Source organism: Gracilinanus agilis, chromosome 5 (assembly GCF_016433145.1).
Source record: "Gracilinanus agilis isolate LMUSP501 chromosome 5, AgileGrace, whole genome shotgun sequence".
NCBI classification, from domain to species: Eukaryota; Metazoa; Chordata; class Mammalia; order Didelphimorphia; family Didelphidae; genus Gracilinanus; species Gracilinanus agilis.
This window is the reverse complement of record NC_058134.1, coordinates 34840266-34862545: the sequence shown is the minus strand read 5'-3', so window position 1 is coordinate 34862545 and position 22280 is coordinate 34840266.

The window sequence follows — 22280 nt, the reverse complement described above, 5'->3', positions numbered from 1 at the left end:
TTTTATTTTTTCCTATCACCTGAACAAAAAAAATTATACACCAATTTCAAGGGCTAACCACTATTTTAAAAATGAATAGTTGACTGAGAAAGATATTTTGTAAAAATGTAACACATACTCTGGAGCAAGTATCCTATCTCCCACTTGCATAGATGACTTGAGCCCCCAGACTGTGATCACTAGATGTTGTCTATCTAATTCTACAAGCCCCTATTGGCATGCTTCCCCCTCCACCTCATAATTTTCCGTTGACATCAATTAGCCAGGCAACATGATTAGCCTTTAGAAAGGTGGAGTTTTTTACTAAAGTGGTTCAGTAATAACAACTGTCAAAACATCTTCCCCTCCCTAGCAAAAAAAAATCCTTTTGACATAGTTTCCCACAAGTACATGAAGAATCCAAAAGAAATTAGAATCTAGCTGAGAAAGTCTCTGTGGCAAAAAGAGTAGTTTCTGGATGCTGAAAGTCCTTTCTTCCTCTTCTTGGAGCACTCAAGAAGGTCACATTAGTAGTGGTTTAGTTTCTTTGCTGGAATTCTTGTAGAGCTATTAATCTATTATTTCATTACATAAATTCTAATTTCTTCTCCTAATACAGGTGCTGACATTAACTACTCATAGCAGTATCTGTATTAGGAAACAATATTTGGACAATGGTGAGGACATGAGAAGTCCAAAATACTTCAAAAGCTTTAAAGATCACAAGGTCCTACCATACTCAAAGCAAGAATGAAAGACACCAAGGTTCTCTACTTTTCTTGCACCTACATAAGGGATTCCTTCTCAGAGATGACTTTATCTCCTCAAATGTTCAATTGATTCCAAACCTCTCTCTCTGTTTCTATCTCTGTCTCTAAATCTTGGTCTAAATCTGTCTCTCTCTCTGTCTCTCTCTGTCTATCTCTATCTCTGTCTCTGTATCTCTACATCTCTCTCTGTCTCCACATCTCTCTGTGTCTCTGTCTTTCTCTCTGTGTCTGCCTCTTTCTCTCTCTTGCTTTCTGCCTCTTTCTCCTGCCTACCACTAAATGGAATCAATTTTTCTCAAACAATACAAAATCGCTTCTTATGCAATATCACTATAATTGATCAAGTACTATTTCAACATGATTCTAACCAATTTATAATAGTTCTGCCTGCTTTAAGCAGCCCAACTTTGCCCTAAGTTAGTTCATATCAATTTCAGCCATTTCAGTTCAGCTTAAACAATATCTCATCCATCTAATGGATCCTAAACAACGCAATTCAAAACAGTTCTGATTAGCCTAAACTGACTCCAACCTATGTCATCCAGGCCAAAACAGTTCAAATAAATTATAACTGGTGTAAATTTTCCATTTAACTCTAAGTTTTCTGTTTTTAATCATCAATATTATTATTACTACATGGGATTCTGATATTTCTAAGATATGTTATATAACTAAAAGTCAGATGAACTCATGCTTACTACAATGGTTAATGATGTTGGTCTTGAAGAAAGGATCACAAAAATTCTTTCTCTCTACTAGGCAGAGAGGTGGGAGACAATAGATTAAGAATGTAGTAAATATTGGCTCAGGGGATAAAGAGGTAGGCCCAGAGATGGAATGTCCTACTTTCAAATCTGACCTCAAATACTTCCAAGCTGTATGACCCTGGTCAAGTCAATTAACCCCCAGTATCTATCCCTTACAGCTCTTCTGCCTTGGAACCAATACCCAGTATTGACTCTAAGCCAGAAGGTAAGAATTGTTTTAATGTTGAAAATATTGTTAGATGCAGTCATTATAGCGATCAATTTTCCTTAATATTTTGTTTTATTACAAAGAAGAGTTCTATGAGAATATAAAGAAGCATATTAGGATATGGCAGCATATAAAACAAAAGGTTTCAGTAAAAATTTTAAAAATAATATGTGCTACAAATTTCCTTGTCATATTAAACAGAAAATACTGTGTTTCACTTAGCCTTTTTCTGATGGTTATGAATATAAATTATTATGTTGTGCTTTGCAATACAGTACAGTACAGAAAGCAAGTATTTGGCAATGTTAGTTCCTGTTCTAACTGGCCCCAAGTCCCTTTTTAGTTTATGATTTGCTTGTCTCTGTGGTTTCCTTCTTTTCCAGGGAGCCAGTTCCTAGTGACTCCCCACACACTGCTTCTAATCACTTTTCTACTTTAATTCTGGAAGCACTGAAAAACTCCAGTGGGGTAAGGAGAAAAGGAACAGATCAACAAACTTATTGAACTGGTTAAATTTTCAGTTCTACATTCCTCTATGAAGATGATGGCCTTTGAGAATGTGCTTTGCTCTTAAAGACCTTTTCTATTTATCTGTAGGTTCAGTAGTCCAGAGGATGACTGCCAAATATGTAGAAGCTGTTATTATATGTAGAATAACATCAACTAAATAGCCTTGCAATTTTGAAATATCTTTTATTGCAAGACTCATTCAGCCTCCTCTTCTGACTTAAAATACCTTGCTCCCTAGTTATCCCTTTCCCTTTAACAAACTCATTAGTCTATGAGACTGAAAAGATATTTTTCACAAATATTAGCAGCTGGTTATTCATTTTAATAACATACAACTATTGGGGTATCCACTTGGTAAGGTTCAAAGAGTCTTAGATCAGGCAAAAGTCCAGAGAGTTAGCTTCCAATCCTGGTTGCATTCTAGTTGGGTGACCTCAGATGTATAACATGCTTGAAGCTTTCAGCTTCTTTATCTCTCAGTTAAGGAGACTGAAACAAATGAACTTGAAGATTTTTGACAGCTTTAGGATGCAGTGATCAAATAGAAGAAAAATACAGTTCTTGGTGCAAAATTGGAAATGATGCTGGGTAAGGAAATCACAAGAGGAGGATTCTACTCCCTCCTCTACCACTAGATAGCTATGTGAGCATGAGGATCACTTCTTCTGTCCAGGTCTCAGTTTCCTCTTATATAAAATGTTGGAATAGATGGCCTCCAGGTTATATTCCAACTGCAACATTCTATGATTCTAAGACAAAAACAAGGTCCTACAAAGGATAAGCAGTATTAACTCTAAGTAGAGAGTGACCCCTGCTGAATCATCAGAGGAACTTTTTTCAGCCTGAATGAATTCCTGGGAATTCTTTCAGTCCTCAATTTGTCTATTCTCAAGAGAAAAAGAGAAGGTTGGGGGTTGGAGGGAGGGAAGGTCTCTTTACGATCCTGAGAGAGGGTGACTGCATATATCTTCTCTGATACAGGGCCTAGTCCATGGCTTGGCACTCAGGACATATACATTAAGCACTGGCTGATTAATGGACAAACCACACAAAGAAATTTAAGTTCTCTCAATATGAAACAAGGGAAATAGGAAAATTTTGGCTCAGAGCTTATGATTATAAACAAATTGGGTCAGCCTTTGATTTTGCAGATGTGTGAGTAATACTATGACTAAATATTTACCTGTCTGTATAGTTAAATACTCTAATTAATAGATTTTATCCCATCCCATCAATATGAGTATTCCCTCCAGTGTTACATACTGCTTCCATGCCTGCCCATTTTGTACCATTCTTGATCACATCCTCTCATAAGTCTATCACATAGAAATAGACAACATAGGGAGGGCTCATATAAATGGAGCACAGCATTTGTCCCTCAACTATATTGTAAGCTAAATATTTCATTCAAATATTTAACTATGGATGATGAAATGATAAAATGAAATTAGATCACCAAACCATAGGATAATGTTTAGAAATATGTTTTTGTGATAAATCGATTCCAGTTATCATTGTTTTCTGCTTCCATAAAGAATTCTACAATCCACATTCATGAGATGGGGGGGGGGAATGAATAGGCTTACTTGCTCAGCTACTGTAATGGATTTGTCACCTTATATATTTGAGTATTCTCTATAATGCAATAATAAAGCAACCCATCTGTGTGTGCTCATTTGGTATGTCTCTTGTCCATCTTCTCCTATAAAGTCACCATAGGGGACTCACCCAATGAACTAGGAACTTTTCTTATTTAAATTAATTTTATGTTCTTCAGTTAATATGCATTTTTTTCTTATTTTCTTTCCATTACATTGGGAAGAAAAAGATTCCTTGTGATAAATTTGCATAATCAAGCAATACAAATTCCCACTGGCCATCTCCAAAAATATGTGTCTCATTTTCCATATTTAGTTCATCACCTCTCTGACTGGGAATTGATATTATTCTTTATCATCCTCTTTTTTGGCTGCCTTTCTTGTTTTCTCACATTTTCAGGATATGAGATATCCATTTGTTTATGCTTCACTTTCTCCAAGTGAGCAATCCATCCTCTTTTGTATTCATTGGTGACCTCTTTTAAGTGTTTCTCTTTTATAATATCTTATTTGTAACATGTTGCATCTTGTTCACTTCTACCCTGCCCCTTTTCCATTGCCCTTTAAGTGATCCTAGATTTCAATTTTTCAGACATGGTCATGTGCCCTGACCCATAGTCCTTCGAAGCACTAAAAGAATCCTGGCATTAAAAAAGATGGGCCTTTGCTTCAGAGAAAACTTTGGGGTCAGTCCTACTATGTTGCTTTCTATCATCTTCATGTTATGCCCCTGATCACATACTCTTCTTCCTATGGGATTGCTCATCTGTCATCACCTCTCATTTCCAATTACATGTGTCATTCCTGGATAGAACATGTCAATGAATATTTTCATAACTTTTTCATAATTCTTTTTGGTTTTGTTGTCCAAAACACTCCTTTTATTCAACAGTGAGATAAAAATATAGGGAGAGAAAGAGAGTGAGAGAGACAGACAGACAGAAAGTCAGAGACAGAGAGACAGAAAGACAGAGAAACAGAGAGAAAGAGAGACAAAAAAACAGAGAGACAGAGACAGTTTTAAATAATTAGAAAAATATCGATTGTTCATGGGCAGACAGAGCCAATAGAATTAAAATGCCAATCCTACCTAACTAATCTACTTATTCAATGACTCCTAGTTAAGTTTTTAAAAAATTATTTTATTGATTTACAACAAATAATAAATTCATTTGGAAAAAAGAATATCAAAGGAATTAGTAAAAAATGTAAAGAAAAGAGGTGTAACAGTACCAGATTTTAAACTGTATTATAAAACAGTAATTATCAAAACAATCAACTAACAAATAGAAAGGTAGATAGTGGAACAGCCCAAACATAAAACAAAGATTAATAAGAGACTATAGTAACATTGTGGTTGACAAAAGTATAGATCCAAGTTTGGGGGATAAGAACTCACTATTTGGTAAAACTTCTTGGACAATTGGAAAGTAGCTTGGCAGAGACCATGTGGAGATCAATATCTGACATCATTTATAAAGATAGGGTCAAAATGAATACAGACCTAATCAAAAAAGGAAAAATTATAAACAAATTAGAAAAACAGAAAATATACTATCATATGTATAGGGATTTATGAGTAAGCAAGAGGTAGAAAGTATTGTAAGATGTAAAATGGATGATTTTGATTACATTAAATTTAAATGTTTCTATACAAATAAAACCAATATAGCTAAGATTAGAAGGAAAGCAAAAAAATGGAGAAAAATTTATAGATGGTTTCTCGTAGAGGTCTCATATTTAAAATATATAGGAAAACATCAAATTTTTAAGAATAAGAACCATCCCCCAATTGATAAGTGGATGAAAGGTATGAACAGTTTTTGGATGAAGAAATCAAAGTCATATATACTTATATGAAAAAATGCTCTAAATCACTACTGATTAGAGACATGTAAATCAAAACAATTCTGAGATATCTCACACCTATCAGATTTGCTAAAATTATAAAAGGGCAAAATGGCAAATATTGGAGAGGATTGTGGAAAGATGGGGACAATAATACACTGTTAATGGAACTGCAAATTGCTGAAAACATTTTGGAGAGTAATTTGGTATTATGCCCAGTTATAAAACTGTGTATATTCTTAGGCCCTATAATGCCATTTCTTGAGTCTGTTTCCAAAGGAGATCAGAGGAAAAGGAAATGAATCTATATGTTCTAAGATAATTACAGAAGGTGTCTTTGTGGTAGCAAAGAAATGGAAATTAAGATGTCCACCCACTGGATAGTGGTTGGGAAAATTATGGCATCTGATTGTGATGGAATGGTACTGAACCATAAGAAACAATGAACATGTTAATTTTTTTAACTTGGAAAGATCTGTATGAACTAATGGAGAATGAAATTTGTAGAACCAAAAGAACATTATATACAACTATAGAATTAATATTTGCAGAATAACTTGTGAATGTTCACCTCCAGAGAATGAACTGAAAAACAGAAATAACAAAAGACATATATCTTTTTGTTGTACAAGGTGGTGCTGAGATACCTGGGAATAAATTATGTTAAATAAAATTTTATAGGGCAAAAAAAGGATACACATAAGTTCCTTTAGGGCAAGAACTACCTTTCATGCTTATTTATATCTCCAATACTTAGCATAAGTCTGACACATAGTAAATATTTCTTAAATGCTTTTTCATGCATTCATCATTAAAAGATCTTTCTCATTTCCTAAAAACATCCTGTTTGCTCTCTTCACCTTATTCAATCTAGGCCCAATTCATCATTGTATCTGTATCAATAAATATATGTATAAAATGTAGTTTTAATAAAGAACAATATAACTTACAAAATCTGAAATCAACAAGCACCTATTAAACATCTATTGGATTCAGGAAATGTGCTAGGTGCCAGGGATACAAAGATAAAGAATTAAAGGCCTTGATATTTTCAGGACAATGTCTGAACAATATATAGTTCAATGACTGACCTGTAGAGCTTCGATTATGTAGAAGCTCTAAAAATACTCTAGTCAAAGGAATATTAATGGGACATTGTCTTGAAAATACAATTATTGGGGGCAGCTGGGTATCTCAGTGGATTGAGAGCCAGGCCTAGAGACGGGAGTTTCTAGGTTCTAATCTGACCTCAGACACTTCTCAGCTGTGTGACCCTGGGCAAGTCACTTGGCCCCCATTGCCTACCCTTACCACTCTTCTGCCTTGGAACCAATACACAGTATTGACTCCAAGATGGAAGGTAAGGGTTTAAAAAAAAGAAAATACAATTACCCTTTCCATATTGCAGGGGTTAAGGGTGCAGCACCTGTCAATCTGGAAATTTCATGTAAAAAAATTTGGCCCTCCCTTCATACAAGAGAAAAAAAACTGATCTTTTTCTTTTTATTTTCTGGTGTATTTAAAGAATCTCATTATACATTTTAAGTGAAGTATGCATTTCTAAATTTCTAAATTTTTTCATTGTCATCTGTGTCATCTGCTGGCCTTCATGTGACTTCTACAAAACTCTCAAAAATTCTCATTTAATTAAAAAAAACCTTAACTTCCATTTTAGAATGAATACTTTGTATTGGTTCCAAGGCAGAAGAGTGGTAAGGGCTAGACAATGGGAGTTAAAGGACTTTCCCAGGGTCATACAGCTAGGAAGTGTCTGAGATCAGATTTGGACCCACAACCTTCTGTCTCCAAGTCTGGTTTTTCTCTCCATTATGCTACCTAGCAGCCCCCTACCATTTAATTTATTATGTCAACCTGAGATATATAGAAACCACAATGGTAGAAGTCACAATATGGACTGGATAACTGTATATCTATATAGCCCATACTTGGAGATAAAGATAGAGGTATACATAATATACATTTAAATCCTATATTTTTTCTAACTTGATTATCTGTAGTCCTATGCTTATAATTAATCCTTAACAAATACATGTTGACTGATTGGTTGGTTTATTGATTTGTATTTTAAGTATCTGGTATATAGAAGTTATGTAGTAGATGCTTATTGTTTAATTGATAGAATATTAGAAAAGGAAGGGACCATTGAGATCATCTCATTTAACTCTTTTATTTTAGAGGTAAAGAAACTGAACCCCAAAAAAATTGTTGTAAAATCTTAGAGATGGAATAAATCTTTGATGTCAACTACTCCTCTCTGCCTCTTTATTCAGAAACCTTTCTTTTTCCAGTAATAGTTGACAATAATCATACCTTCATTGGGCTTTTTTCATGTTATATTGTATGCATATGTCTCTGACTGTAGTTTCTGTTCCTTGAGGACTGGGACCATGTCTTCCTTGAACACCATTCCTTTGGCCACCAACTCTTTGTCTCTTTAATAAGCATTTAGCCCAATGTGCTGCAAAGAACAGAAATTCAACAGAACCACTTCAATTTCTGGAGCTTAGAGATGAGAGTTTGTTTAGCAGCCTCAACCTACTTTATCCCAAGCCACAAAGAAAGCAGGTGCATAGGAGTTCCTTTTAGGCTTAACACTGAAGCTCGTCTTGGATGGGAGAATTAATAATCTTGTTTTAAGAACTATCTGTATATGATAATTCCCTTTAGAATACAGTCACCTTAATGGCAAGAGCTATGTCATTTTTCTTTATATCTTGAGCTTCTAGCAGAGTGCCTAACAACATAGGAAGCACTTAATAAATGCTTGTCATGTTGAAATGAATCAGTGCTTGTGATCGACACTAGCAATGAGTCAAAAAGCCTAAAGTTCTTCTAAATATGGGTGAAAAAGCTTTGACTTCTTGCTTGGACAAAAAGCCAAACTTGTCTTGCCACTGCACAATATGTAGTCCTGATTTAAGTATCAAATTTCTCACTTCCTCACTTACTTCCCTTTGTAAATTGAAAAGGGTAGAGTGATCCTGAACTGAATTAAAGAGATAATATTCAGAAAGTTGAATATTTTCCATGTAAAATCTCTTCCTTCAAGAAAATAATATTGTTTTTTCTTTTTTTTCTAAGTCCCCAGTCCTGACTCTCAACTCCATCTATGACCTTATCTGTCTCCAGCACCTTTGGCATTTGCCTTGGTATCTCTACAACCTCTGGAGAACCTTCTTAACCTCTGGAGAACATAAATTCCCTTGGAGTCCTATTTTAACTGATCCGAAAACCCCCTCACTCTGCTAAGAACTTTTCTTTCTGAATTTTCATCTCCCCTTGTAAAATGAGGAGGAGCAAGTTAAATTCAATAATCTGCAAAATCCCTCATTTTCTAAATCTGATTGTCTTCTCATTTTACATTCCTTGTCTCTACATAAGGTTAAGCTTCTCTGGAGACTCAACTGCATTCCAGGCCTCTGAGGGTCTAAAGCAGAACCCCAAACCCTGTACTATCTTAAAGACATGCTTTAAGTCAATGTAATTCACTGTGGAATGTACCAAGGTCAACTGAATGTGGTCAAGCAAGAGATGGAAAGATTAAGCATCAGTATCTTTGGTGTCCATAAACATAAATGGACAGAAATGGATGAATTTAATTCAGGTGACCACTGTAATGAGGAAAAGATAAAATGACTGAGGAAACGAAGGTTTAATCTTTGGAATTTATTGATTTATTAAGCAATTTATGCTAATTACCTAGCAAATCAGGACCTGGCTTATTCTTCACTTTAGGACTGAAAACAGAGGGAGACAGACTTTTATTCAGTAAAAACAATTAGCCAAATGAAAAGAAAACATTAAATATTTGGATTTATAATTGGATAAAAGATCCAAGTTGAGAAGAGAATAAACAAATGAAATTCTCTAAATTTGAAAAAAGAAATGCTCTAATCCTCCCCAAACACATAGAAACAATCAAAGAAACATGGAAACAATAACCAATTGATCAGGATGGGACTTAGATAAGACACATTGTTTGGTTGAGATGCACAATTTTGAGAAAACTCCTTACATCAGTCTTAGGCTCTAACAGCTTTTCTGGTCATCATAACCTAAAGACCCTGGTTAAGGATCTTTAAACTGCAGGTACAGATGGTCTAGTTTCCCAGCCACATGGGGCTAGATTCAAATAATGCAATAAGGTTTCCTCACAATTTACACAATTGAATAATTTTTTCTCACAGGACAGAAATTGCAATAGGCCTCTAGAATTGAGTGAGAAGATGGAGTCAGTGTGCCACTCTTCTGCCTTGGAACTGAATTTAGTGTCAATTATAAAACAAAAGATAAGGGCAGGCATTATGTGGCTCAGTGGATGGAGCACCAGGCCTAAATATGGGGAGGTCCTAGATTCAAATTTAGCCTCAGACATTTTCTAGCTGCATGACCCTTAATCCCAATTTCCTAGACCTCACTGCTCTTCTGCCTTAGAACCAATACATGGTATTTATTCTAAGATGGAAGATGAGTTTTTAGAAAAAGATGGAATTGATGTGGTTCTCTCAGTTCCCACAATTAACCAATTGTTGTCTTAATACCCTCAATTACCTCAATTTTCTCACACCATACTATATGCTACTATGGCCAAGAACTACTTAGAAGAAATGGAGCAGCCTTCATAGTCAATAAAAGGGTGAGAAAAGCAGGATTGGGGTATGAATCTCAAGAATTACAATATAATATCTGTACAAATCCAAGGCAAGATTGTACAACATCACAGTAATACAAATCTGTGCTCCAACTATTGATACCTAAGAGGCCAAATTTGATCATTTTTAAGACCTATAATATCTTCTTGATGTAAAACCAAGAAAACATGTCACATTTGTCTTATGCTTAAGTAAGAATTCAAAAGATAATTGGAATAACAGGCAAGTTTGGCCTTGGAGTACAAAATGAAAAAAAGCAGGGATTAATACTTTAGTCAAGATAACTCATTGGTCATAGCAGACACTCTTTTTTAACATCCCAAAAGGCAATTCTATAAATGGATATCATCAGATGGTCAATGTCAAAATCAGATTGACTATATACTTGAAACAAAAGGTGGAGAAGGTCAGTATAGTCAGTTAGAACAAGATCTGAAGCTGACTGTGCCTCAGAACTTGAGCTTATTATTATAAAATTCAGACAAATTGAAAGTAGGGAAAGACAATAGAGCAAATAGATGTGACCTAAATCACATCCCTTATGGATATGAAGTGGAATTGATTAATAGATTTCAGGAATTAGCTCTAATACATAGAGTTCCTGAAAAACAATGGACAGAGGCTCACAGAATTTTGTAGGAGGTACCAACAAAAAAACCTTCCAAAGGAAAAAAAGAGCAAAAAAAAAAAAACAAAATGGCTGTCTGATGAGGTCTTGCAAACAGCTGACAAAAGAAGGAAAGAGAAAAGGAAAGGAAAAAGAGAAAGAGGTATACAACTGAATACAGAATTCCAGAGAACAACAAGGAGAAATAAGGTTTTCTTAAATGAGCGATGCAAAGAAATGAGAAGAAAACAATAAAATGAGAAAGACAAGAACTTTTCAAGAAAAGTAGACATCAAGGGAACTGTTTATCCAAAAATGGGCAAGATAAAAGGTAAAAATGATAGAAACTTAACAGGAGATAAAGATTAATGAAGAAGTGGCAAGAATATACAGAACTATAACAGAAAGCTTTTAGCAAATGGACAAGCAATGGTATGGTTACCAATCTTGAGTCAGACATCCTGAAGAATAAAGTCAAGTGGGCTTTAGGAAGCATTGCTAACAATAAGATTAGTGTAGGTGATAGAAGTCCAGCTTAAATATTTAAAATTCTATAAGATGGAGCATCTACATAGCTCAGTGGGTAGAGATCCAGGTATAGGTATGCAAATCATGGGTTAAAATCTGGCCTCAACCAGGTGACCCTGGGCAAATCACTTAACTACCATTGCTTAGCCTTTACCACTCTTCTGCTTTGATACCAGTACTCAGTATCAATCTTAAAAAATAAAATTTTAAATGATAAATGCTACACTTTATATGTCAGAAAATTTGGGGAAATTTAACTATGGTCTTTGGAATAGAAAAGGTCAGTTTACAATCCAATCCTAAAAAAAAGGCGATGTCAAAAAATGTTCAACTTACTGAACAATTGAATTCATTTCACATGCCAGCAATATTTTGCTTAAGAGTCTATAAGCTAGACCTCAGCAATAGGTAAACTGAGAATGAACAGAAGAGTAGGACGGTTTTCACAGAGGCAGAGGAACTAGAAACCAAATTATCAACATTCACTGAATTATAGAGAAATCAAAGGTTTTCCAGAAAAAAAAATCTATTTCTAGTTCACTGACTATACTAAATCTTTTAACTGTTGGATCACAACAAAATCTATCAAAGAAATGATAGCATCAGATCGTCTTGTCTCCTGAGGGATCTATATGTGGGTCAAGAAGATGTTTAGAAGTGAACATGGAACAAAAACAGTTTAAGATTGGGGAAAGCATTACATTGTCAATTTATTTATTTAACTTATGTGCAGAGTATATCATGTAAAATATCAGGCTGGATGAATCAAAATCTAGAATTAAGGTTGCCAGAGGAAAAATCAATAGTCTCAGATATACAGGCAATACCACTATGATGGCAGAAAGTGAAGAATTAAGATGTTTCTGGATGAAGATGAAAAAGAAGAATGTAAAAACTGGCTTGAAATTTAAAAAAAAACAACTAGTCTTGGCTAGTGGTCCCATTACATCTGGGAAAATGGAGGAAGAAAAATAGAAACAGTTTTAGATTTTATATTTTTGAGCTCAAAGATCACTGCAGACAGTGACTACAACATGGAATTAAAAGATGCTTGCTCTTTGGAAGGAAAGCTATAGAAAAATTAATTAGGCATCATACTAAAAAGTAGAAACATCACTTGCTGAAAAAGATCTGTATAGTTAGAGCTATGACTTTTCCAGTACCAATGTATGGCTTTAAGAGTTAGACTATAAGGAAAGTTGAGTGGCACAGAACTAATGCTTTCAAATAGTAGTGCTGGGAAGATTTTTGAGAGACCTTTGGACATCAAGGAAATAAGATCACTCAATACTTAAAGAAATTAATTCAAGCTATTTATTGGAAGGTCAATACTGCAACTTAAAATTTAAATACTCTGCCCAATTAAAGAGAAGTCAGAACTTCTTGGAAAAGACCCTGATGTTGGGAAATTTGGAGGTAAAAGGAAATTGGGAAAGCAGAGGATGAGATGGATAAACTCATGGAAACCATGAACATGAACTTGAATGTTCAGAAGATAGTAGAGGATATAAAGGTCTGATATGCTGTGATCTATAAGGCCCAACTACAAAGAGCTGGACACAACTGAATGACTGGACAACACCAAGTGGTCTGTGAGAAGAGCGTTGAAGTCCAGAAAAACGGGCTATGTGAACTCCAAGGGGAAGTCATTATTGACTTAAAGATTTCATGGAAGAGGAGTCAAATAGAGAGATGCATGGAAACTTACATGCACCAAAAATAAGAAGAGCCAAAAAAAAGAATATTCATAAGCATTGCAACAACTTAAATGGAAAGAAGAAAGCAACAATATAAAAAATATGTGGAGGGCAGCTGGGTAGCTCAGTGGAGTGAGAGCCAGGCCTAGAGACAGGAGGTCCTAGGTTCAAACCCGGCCTCAGCCACTTCCCAGCTGTGTGACCCTGGGCAAGTCATTTGACCCCCATTGCCCACCCTTACCACTCTTCCACCTATGAGACAATACACCGAAGTACAAGGGTTTTAAAAAAAATATGTGGTGCAAAACTACAACAAAATTGTGCCAAAAGAAGAGCTATGACCATACATCTCTTCCTCACTCCTTTACATAGCAAGGGACTCTGGCTATGAAACACTGCATGTGTTGTGAGGTGTTTTTTCAATGTATTGGTCAATCTTGCTAACTTTCTCTTTTTTTCTCCTTTTCTTCTTAAAAATTCTTATTATAAGATATGGTTCAATGGAAAGAGGAGAGGAATGACACAGGAGGAAACTTAGATGATATGAAAACAACACTTATGGCATTTATTTTTAAAAAGAAAGAGGCAACAGTTGAGTTGGTCTTTAAAGGGGTAGGTGGGAATTCAGTAGTTAAAAAGTAGTTAAGCAGAACATTGCAAGTACTGAGAATAATACAAACAAATCTATAGTAAGAGGAACAAAAAGAATCAAAGACAATAACAAGTTTTCAGATGTAACAGACTGAGTGAATAGATGGACCAGCTACCAAAATAACAAAATCAAAAAAGAGAAGATTGAGATCACATTGCTGCCAGGGGGGATTCCAGGTGGAAATGTGGGTATGAAACTCGGAAAAAAAGATTCATCAATTAACAAAAATTTATTAAGTAGCTACTATGATCCAGGCACTGGGCTAGGTACTGGGGAAAGCCAGATTAGAAATAAAAACTTGGGTATCATTCACATAGATGTGATAGCTAAAGCTATGACAGTAAGTTAGATTGCCAAGGAAGAAAAAGTAGAGAGAGCAAGAGCGTTCTAAGAACAGAAATTTGGAGAATACATCTCTCCAGCAACATAGGAGACAGAGGAAAGGAGGTGAGCGAGGTAAGAGGAAGAAAGGAGAATGTCATGAATCTTCGGTCAAATTCCACTAATTGATCACAAGTATGAAATGTGACAGGAAGATGAGAATGGCTAAAAATTAAAAGGAAAATTTGCCATTAAATTTAGGGATTAGAAATAATTTGTAGCCTTTGAAAGCAGTTTTTATAAAGATGAACAGATAAAAGCTAGATATCAAGTGAATTGGAATGAGAGAATATGAAAAAGATGAGTTATAGGTAACTTTTTCAAGAAATTTTACTCTAGAGAAACACAGAGGAAAAACAACTGCTTGAACACATGGACTGATTGGGATATTATTGAGGATGAAGATACTAAATGATAACTCTAGTCTAACTATCAATAATATGGAATTAGGGCTTAATCAATGATACATGTAAAACCCAGTGGAATTGTGCGTCAGTTAAAGGGGGTTAGGGAGGTTTGGGGAGAGGGAAAGAATATGAAACATGTAAATATGGGAAAATATTCAAAAGAAAAAGAAAAAAGAAAAAAATTTCACTCTAAAGGAGAGGAAAGAGGAGACAATAGCTGGATGAGCAAAAGTACCAGAGAAAGTAATTTTTTAAAGAAATAAAGACCCATTATACCTATAATCCCAGATAATGGGGCTCGAGAATCTCCTGAGTTCAGGAGTCCTGCGATGTAATGAGTTATGCAGATCAGGTATCCACACTAAGTCCAACATCAATAAAGTGAGTCTCCCTAGATGGAGAATCATCAGATTGTCTACAGTGGTATAAATTGACCCAGGTCAAAAATGGGGCCAGTCAAAGTTTCAATACCAATTAATAATGATATTATGCCCATGATTAACCACTATATTTGTAATCTAGACAAGATGATGAGACCCATTCATTAAAATAAAAAAGAACAAGAATATTTCAGTATATTTGTAAGTAGAAGAGATGTGATTGGTGCAAAGAAATGCAATAATTAAAAACGCACAAGAGAAAGTAAATGACTGGTAGACCAAAGTCTAGAAGAGGTAAAAGCGAAGTGAGACCAGGGAGCAAGGAGAAGGATTAGCCTTAATAATAGAGATATCTCTTAAGATGGACCAATGAGATTGAAAAGTTCTGAGGAAATGAAAAGGCAAGCTAAGAGAATTTTTATTGAATATCCTGAATCTTCTCAGCTTAAGTGTAGGGAATCACTTAGTAGTTGGGAACAGTAATACAGATGCAAAGGCTTACTACAAATCACTGGAGTGAATAAGATAGGGAGTACAGAAAAGTAAGTCTGAGCAATTGACCACGTACATGCCCTGCTTTCAGGTGAGGAAACATCTAAAGAATAAAACCCCAATTAGGGTTATTACCTCAATCCAAGTGTTCACTGACTACTTTCTGTACTGAGCCAAGAAGAGATAGCTCTGGGAAAAATCTTTGACTTATGTATACCCCACTTGTCACATTTGAAACTCAATTCAGCCAACCACTAGCTGGAAATTAAGAAATGTTCTAAAAAACTTTGAAATTGAAAGGGAAAAACAGAAATACAAAAGTCACAATTAATTTGGTTCAAAAAGTTGAATTTTAAAACAGTGATGCACATGAATAATTCCCCATTGAATAAGCACTCAAAGGGTACGAACAAAGAGTTCCCAAAAAAATAATTACAATTAACAACCATATGGGAAATTGCCGAGTATCACTAATAATGAAAAATTCAAATCAAAACAACTCTGAGGTTTCACCTCAAGTTCAGCAAATTAGCAAAAATGACAAAATATGGAAAGTCAATATTGGAAGATTGCAGGAAGACAAGCCATTGTTGGTAGCAGTGTAAATTGGTCCAAATGACCCATAAAGCAATTCAGAATTTGCCTTTTAAAAGTGATTAAACTTTATGTACTCTTCGACCCAGATATCCCACTACTAGATGTGTGGCTCAAAGAGTCCAAAGACAGAGAGAAATGCCATGTGCACTAAAATATTCATAGAAGCACTTTCATAGTGGCAAAATGCTAGAAACAAAGTAGATGTCAGTGGATTAGGGAATAGCTAATGACATCATGATACATAATAATAATTTGTTTACATCATAAGAAATTACAAAAATGAAGAATTCAGAGTAGCATGAAAAGACATATCAACTGATGATGAATAAAATAAGCAGAACCAAGAAAACAAAATGTAGAATAACTAAATGAAATAAAAGAAATATTGTCTAATTATAAAAATCAAGATGGGCCCAAAAAAGGTATAAATCCAAAATAATCTCCTCCATTTATTGGAAAGGTGACCATGGGTGGGAGGGGATATTATATATATTTCCTTAAAGTTTTAAATTCGTGGATTCTGTGTCTGATTTTCAGAGCCAGGCAATGATGTGATTTTTTCATCAGCTCTCATTGACCTTAGCAATTAATCATATATTGATTCTTTGTGCCATCACCTTTCTCCTTCAGCCTGCCTGGGCTGTCACTGCTCCTGAATATTCCCAAATTTCTTCTTAACAGTACTAATGAAATGTGCTTAGTGTATTGGTTACTTTTACAAATGTTTTTCTCTTTATTCTTTGTTGCAAGAGACAGGTAGTTGGATATGAGAGAGAAATAGAGAACTATACACAAATTAAGGTGATGAATTTAAAAACATCATTTTAGAATAATAAAGAGCTCTATAACTTCCAAAAAACCCCAAAAGTTTCTTCAATTTAAAAGAAAAATATATGTTCTTTTCAATATTACCTTTTATGGGATTTTCATCATTTGAACCAAAATTGATATAGTTAGACATAAACATAAATGAGATCCAAACTCAATTACCTTGACTTCCTTAATTTGCATACAGAATGATGCAGATTCAATAGAAAAAGCACAAAAATTGTGCCTGAAAGCCAGCTCTATTGCTTACTAGCTATGTCACCTTGAGCAAGTCACAAACTCAGTGGGCCTCATTTTTCTCATCTGTAAAATGAGGGAGGTAGAGCAGATGACCTCTGAGTTCCCTTCTACTTCCAAATCCATGATCCTAAGGTTAAAACAAAGATGTTTTAACAGAAGCAAGACTCTGCAGATCTACCAGGAAAGAAAATATCTCTAAAAGTATTCAATTTTGTTCTATATGCATGATAAACCATATAGCCTAGCATACCTGAAGGGCCCTTTATTATGTGTAATGGTATCATTATATAATGTAAATTAAATAGTAATGGTACAGAAGGGGGAGCTGGATAATTACTGTTTTATCTACGGACATCTGTTGTCTACAGTTGAGCAGTCTGAGGAGCACCAAGATGGCACTGAGGCCATTAGTACTAATTAAGGAATTGCTCCATTTTTTTAATTCATGGATTCTGTGTTTGGGGAATGATAGCTCTGATTTTCAGAGCCAGGCAGTGATGGGTTTTTTTTTCTTAGTTCTCATTTACTTTAGAAATCCCAATCCTTTGTGCCATCACCACTGTCCCTTATCTAGTAATACAACTGGGCTCTCCTTGCTCCTGAATGTTTTCAAATGTCTTCCCAATAGTACTAGGGAACTGTGCACAGCTTGCCTAATCACAGAGGCAAATGGTCACTTCAGTTTCCAGCACATGCTCAAGCCATGTGTGTTGAAACCTGGCCCAGGACAAGTGACAGGACAACTCGTATACAAGACTTGTAGGGTCTGACCCTTGGGCAATTCCTGGATATTTCAGGATGTGCACCAAGAGCAAGTTAATTCAAGTCAAGTGAACAAGCATTTATTCAAGCCCACTTTGACTTTGCCAGGAATTATGCTAAATTCCTGGGGATACAAAGAAAAGCAAGGACAGTCTCTGCCCTCAGGCACCTTACATGTCATGAGCACTTTCCTTAACATCAGATGGTCTACTCAAGTAGCACAGCATCTTGCTCAAGGCAATCACTCAATAAATATTTATTTGTGGATCATTTCCAGATGCTAGATTTTCCTTTATGAAAATGAATAGGATCCTTCTTTTGATAAAATAGCCCTATGAGTCTGCATTTGGTAGTTATATTGCTCTCCTAATTTTCAATACTAACTTCACAATGGCTGTCCCCTGGGGATGCCTGGAATGAACTCCCTCTTCATCTTTGCCTTTAAAAAGTATAAGTTCTTTCCAATATCAGTTCAAACACCACTTCCTACACAGGATCTTTCCTGATTCCCAGGCACCAGTCATCACCTACCAAAATTACTTTAGATTGATTTATTTTGTTCATAGATGTCAACAACTTACATGCATACATGTTATCTCCCCTGGTAGGATGCAAGTTCCTTGGGAGCAGACCCAAGGATTTTTTTCTTCATTTCCCCAGCACCCACAATTCTTGGCAAGTCCTTTTACTCATATGCAGATTGATTGATTGGTTGATTGATTAATTAAATAAAATGCACCAGAACAACCATAACTCAATTTTTCTATCATATGAACACACTGGAGTAAAGTCAATTTAACAAACATTTATCAAGCACCTACTATGTGCCAGATACTGTGGCAGATGCTAGGTATACAAAAATATAAAACAAAATAGTGTCCTCAATAAGCTTACATATGACCCAAGAGATAAAATTGAAAATATAAATGAGTAAATTCAAAGGAGTTTAAGGTGGGAGAAAACAGTAATAACTAAGGTATTCAAAAGTTTCCCTTCATCACAGAAGTCAATCCCAATTGGCCTTTTTAAGTTATTCAAAAACATGATTAAACTCTTGAAATAGTCTACTCAGCCGCTGATAGGAACTAACATTCTAATTGCTATTCCCATCTTGTCTCTTATTCATCCTTCAGTTCACTGGTGATTGGTCTTCCTTACACATAAACCTGATCAATCAATATGATGTTACTCCTCAATTCAAAATACAATTTCCCCTTCCACATCATGGGGGATAGGGATATGGTGCCCCAGTGATCCGGAAAATCCACATAAAATATTTTGGCCCTTCCTTTGTATCAGAGAAGAAGCCTGAATTTTTTTCTTTTTCTCTTATGAGGTGTTTACAGTGCCTTCTTGAAAATTTTGGGTGAAATACACGTTTCTGAGTTTCTAAACTTTTTTATTTGTCATTTGCTGACCTTTGTGTGTCATCTGCAGCTCCAGCAAAACTCCCCCAAAATTCCCATTTAACTTCTTATGCCAAACTGGAAATGTATTGAAATCACAATAGAAAAAACCATGATGTGGAGGAGATAACTGTGCTTCACAGTGATGCTTTAATGTTTACTGAATAAAGCTAAATTCCTTAACCTTATAATTAAGGACTTCTACAATTGGGTAATTTAATTTCATATTTCTCTTGACATAACCTACCTTCTACCCAAAGTAGGCTTTTCACCATCCCCCAAATATATTATATAATTCCCCACTTCCATGCTTTTGCCTATTCCATTCCCTTTGCCTATAATTTCCTCTCCTAATCTTCACATTTTTAAATCCTTCCCACCCTCCAAGATCTAGTTCAAATATTATGTTGTTCATGCAGTTTTCCCTGAAGCCACTTAAAGAAATCTCCTTATAGTTTACATGGCAATTCATGCCTTTTATCCAGTTCAACATAATACAGTGGAAAGAACGCTATTTTTCCAATTAAAGGACTTGGCTTCATATTCTACCTGATAGCTTAGTATCTGTATAACCTTAAGTAAGTCATTTAATTTCCCTAGACCTCAGTTTATTCATCCACAAAATGAGAAGAGTTGCACTCAAAGGCTTCTAAGTTCTCTTTCAATTCTGTGATTCATATTTTCCACCTACCACTATTTGACTTTTCTCCTTTAAATCCACTGAATTAGCAAGGTGTTATAAAATACCTTCCCTAGAGTACTCCTGATGGAGTAGTTTAATGCTCCACCTGCAGAAAAGTTAATATTGTTCCAGTTCAGAAGGGTAGAGGAAAACCTTGAAGCACCAGGGTCCCTGCTGGGCTGAATTTAATTCTCCTTTTTTTTATCCCTGTTTTAATTCTTGCTACCTAAAGGGGCTTATGTAGTTAAGAGAAATGAAATGAAGGTTTATTATTATTATTATAGCTATATGTAGATTATCTTCTACTATACAGACATCTTAAAAAACTATTAACAGTCAAACTCCCTCTCCAGAAAGGATAATGGGCTTCATTTGAATTAATCAAATCATTCATCCTATAATCTTCCCTCACATTTATCACTACCCTTGTGACCTTCTTTGATTTGTAGCAGCCAAGAACCACATGGTTCCTAGTTTCTGATTCCTTTGAGTTAAAAGTCTGACTCTGAGAGCATGAACTTCTCTCAGAAGATAACCCAGTGAGACTGGACTGATTTCACAATCTGTGATAGGCTTATGAGGCATTGTACCACTCTCTAAGTTCAAGGTCAGCATCATTATTGCTATGATGATTTACATATGCTGCCACCTAAAGAATTTATTTCTCATTCCATTTTGTTCCATCTCCTCCAGCCTATCTTTCCAAACTTTTTCCATAGTATCTTTCATGTACTCTACATTCCAGTCAAATTGGTCATCTCGTTATTCCTCTGGACATACTAAATCATCCTCCACCCTCATGCCTTTGCACAAGCTATCCTCCATTTCTGAAATAACTTCCCTCCACATATCTGCCTCTTAGAATTACTGGTTCCCTTCAAGACTCTGCTCAATAACAACTTCCTAACTGAGGCCCTTTTGGGGCCACTTCCCTCCCCTATGATTAGAGCCATCTCCATCCTAGAAATTATATCTACATATTTGGTATTTATTTATCTATGTAACTGGTATGTTAAATATTGTTTTAAATGTTTTATCCCCCAGTAAAACACAAGCAAGCATGTTGGAAACAAGAAATGTGTTGATTTTGTTTTCATGTCCCCAACATCTTAGCTCAGTGTGTGACACACAATGGTTACTTATAATTGAATAGACAAATTGAACTGAAGATTTACTAATAGACATATGCATTGTCTCCCATGACATTACAATTGGCCTCAGGACGTTCTGAACAGGCAAATATAGGCTCTTCTGAAGTACTGTTCATTTCATTTTTGTCTTTTTACCTAGCACACATAGCAAAGAATCTGGCACATAGCAGGTATCTCAAAAAATAATAATAATCATTGAATTGAATGGAAATAAAATTAACCTGATCTACATTTGAGAAGTGACATCATTCCACATATTGAATTCCTAATATTGTACGCCAGTTGCATATATATATATGTATATATATATATATATATATATGAAATAAGAAATGACACAGTGGATCAAACTAATCTGTCTTTGAAGTGGGTGCCAATACTTTAAGAGCTCCAGGAACCATTCATTATCTATTCCTTTCACTGATTCTGATCGCAACCCCTCTACCATTTAATATGTGCTCTGCAAGAGTTGCTGTGGCCAAATAAAAAATAAGCAGCCCACCTGTTAATGAACTTCTTCTGACTTCATTAGGTGGGTCCCTGGACATCAAATCTACAATCTGATATCAGAATCTCATTTCAAGACTTTTTAACTTAGCTGGACCTGCTGAAGCGTGGACTCTGCTGATAGCCTTCAAGAACTAAGCATCTCCCCCACACAGTGATGAGACCACAAAGATACGATTTTCATGGTTTATTTACTAACCTCTGAACATCAAAGTCTATTTTATCTATTGCTGCTGCACCTTTATTGGAGCCACCTGCCTTGCCAAGCATGAACTACAGACCTCCTCCTCTCAAATTTTGAGTACCCTTTGTTTCTTTCGAGGCTTAATTCGGGTGCCACTCTACTGGGCACTTTTTCCTATTCTCTTTGCATGTTAATATTCTTTCCCTCTTCAGATTGTTTTGTATTTAAATATTGTTTTAAATGTTTTATCCCCCAGTAAAACACGAACAAGCATGTTGGAAACAAGAAATGTGTTGATTTTGTTTTCATGTCCCCCACATCTTAGCTCAGTGTGTGACACACAATGGTTACTTATAATTGAATAGACAAATTGAACTGAAGATTTACTAATAGACATATGCATTGTCTCCCATGACATTACAATTG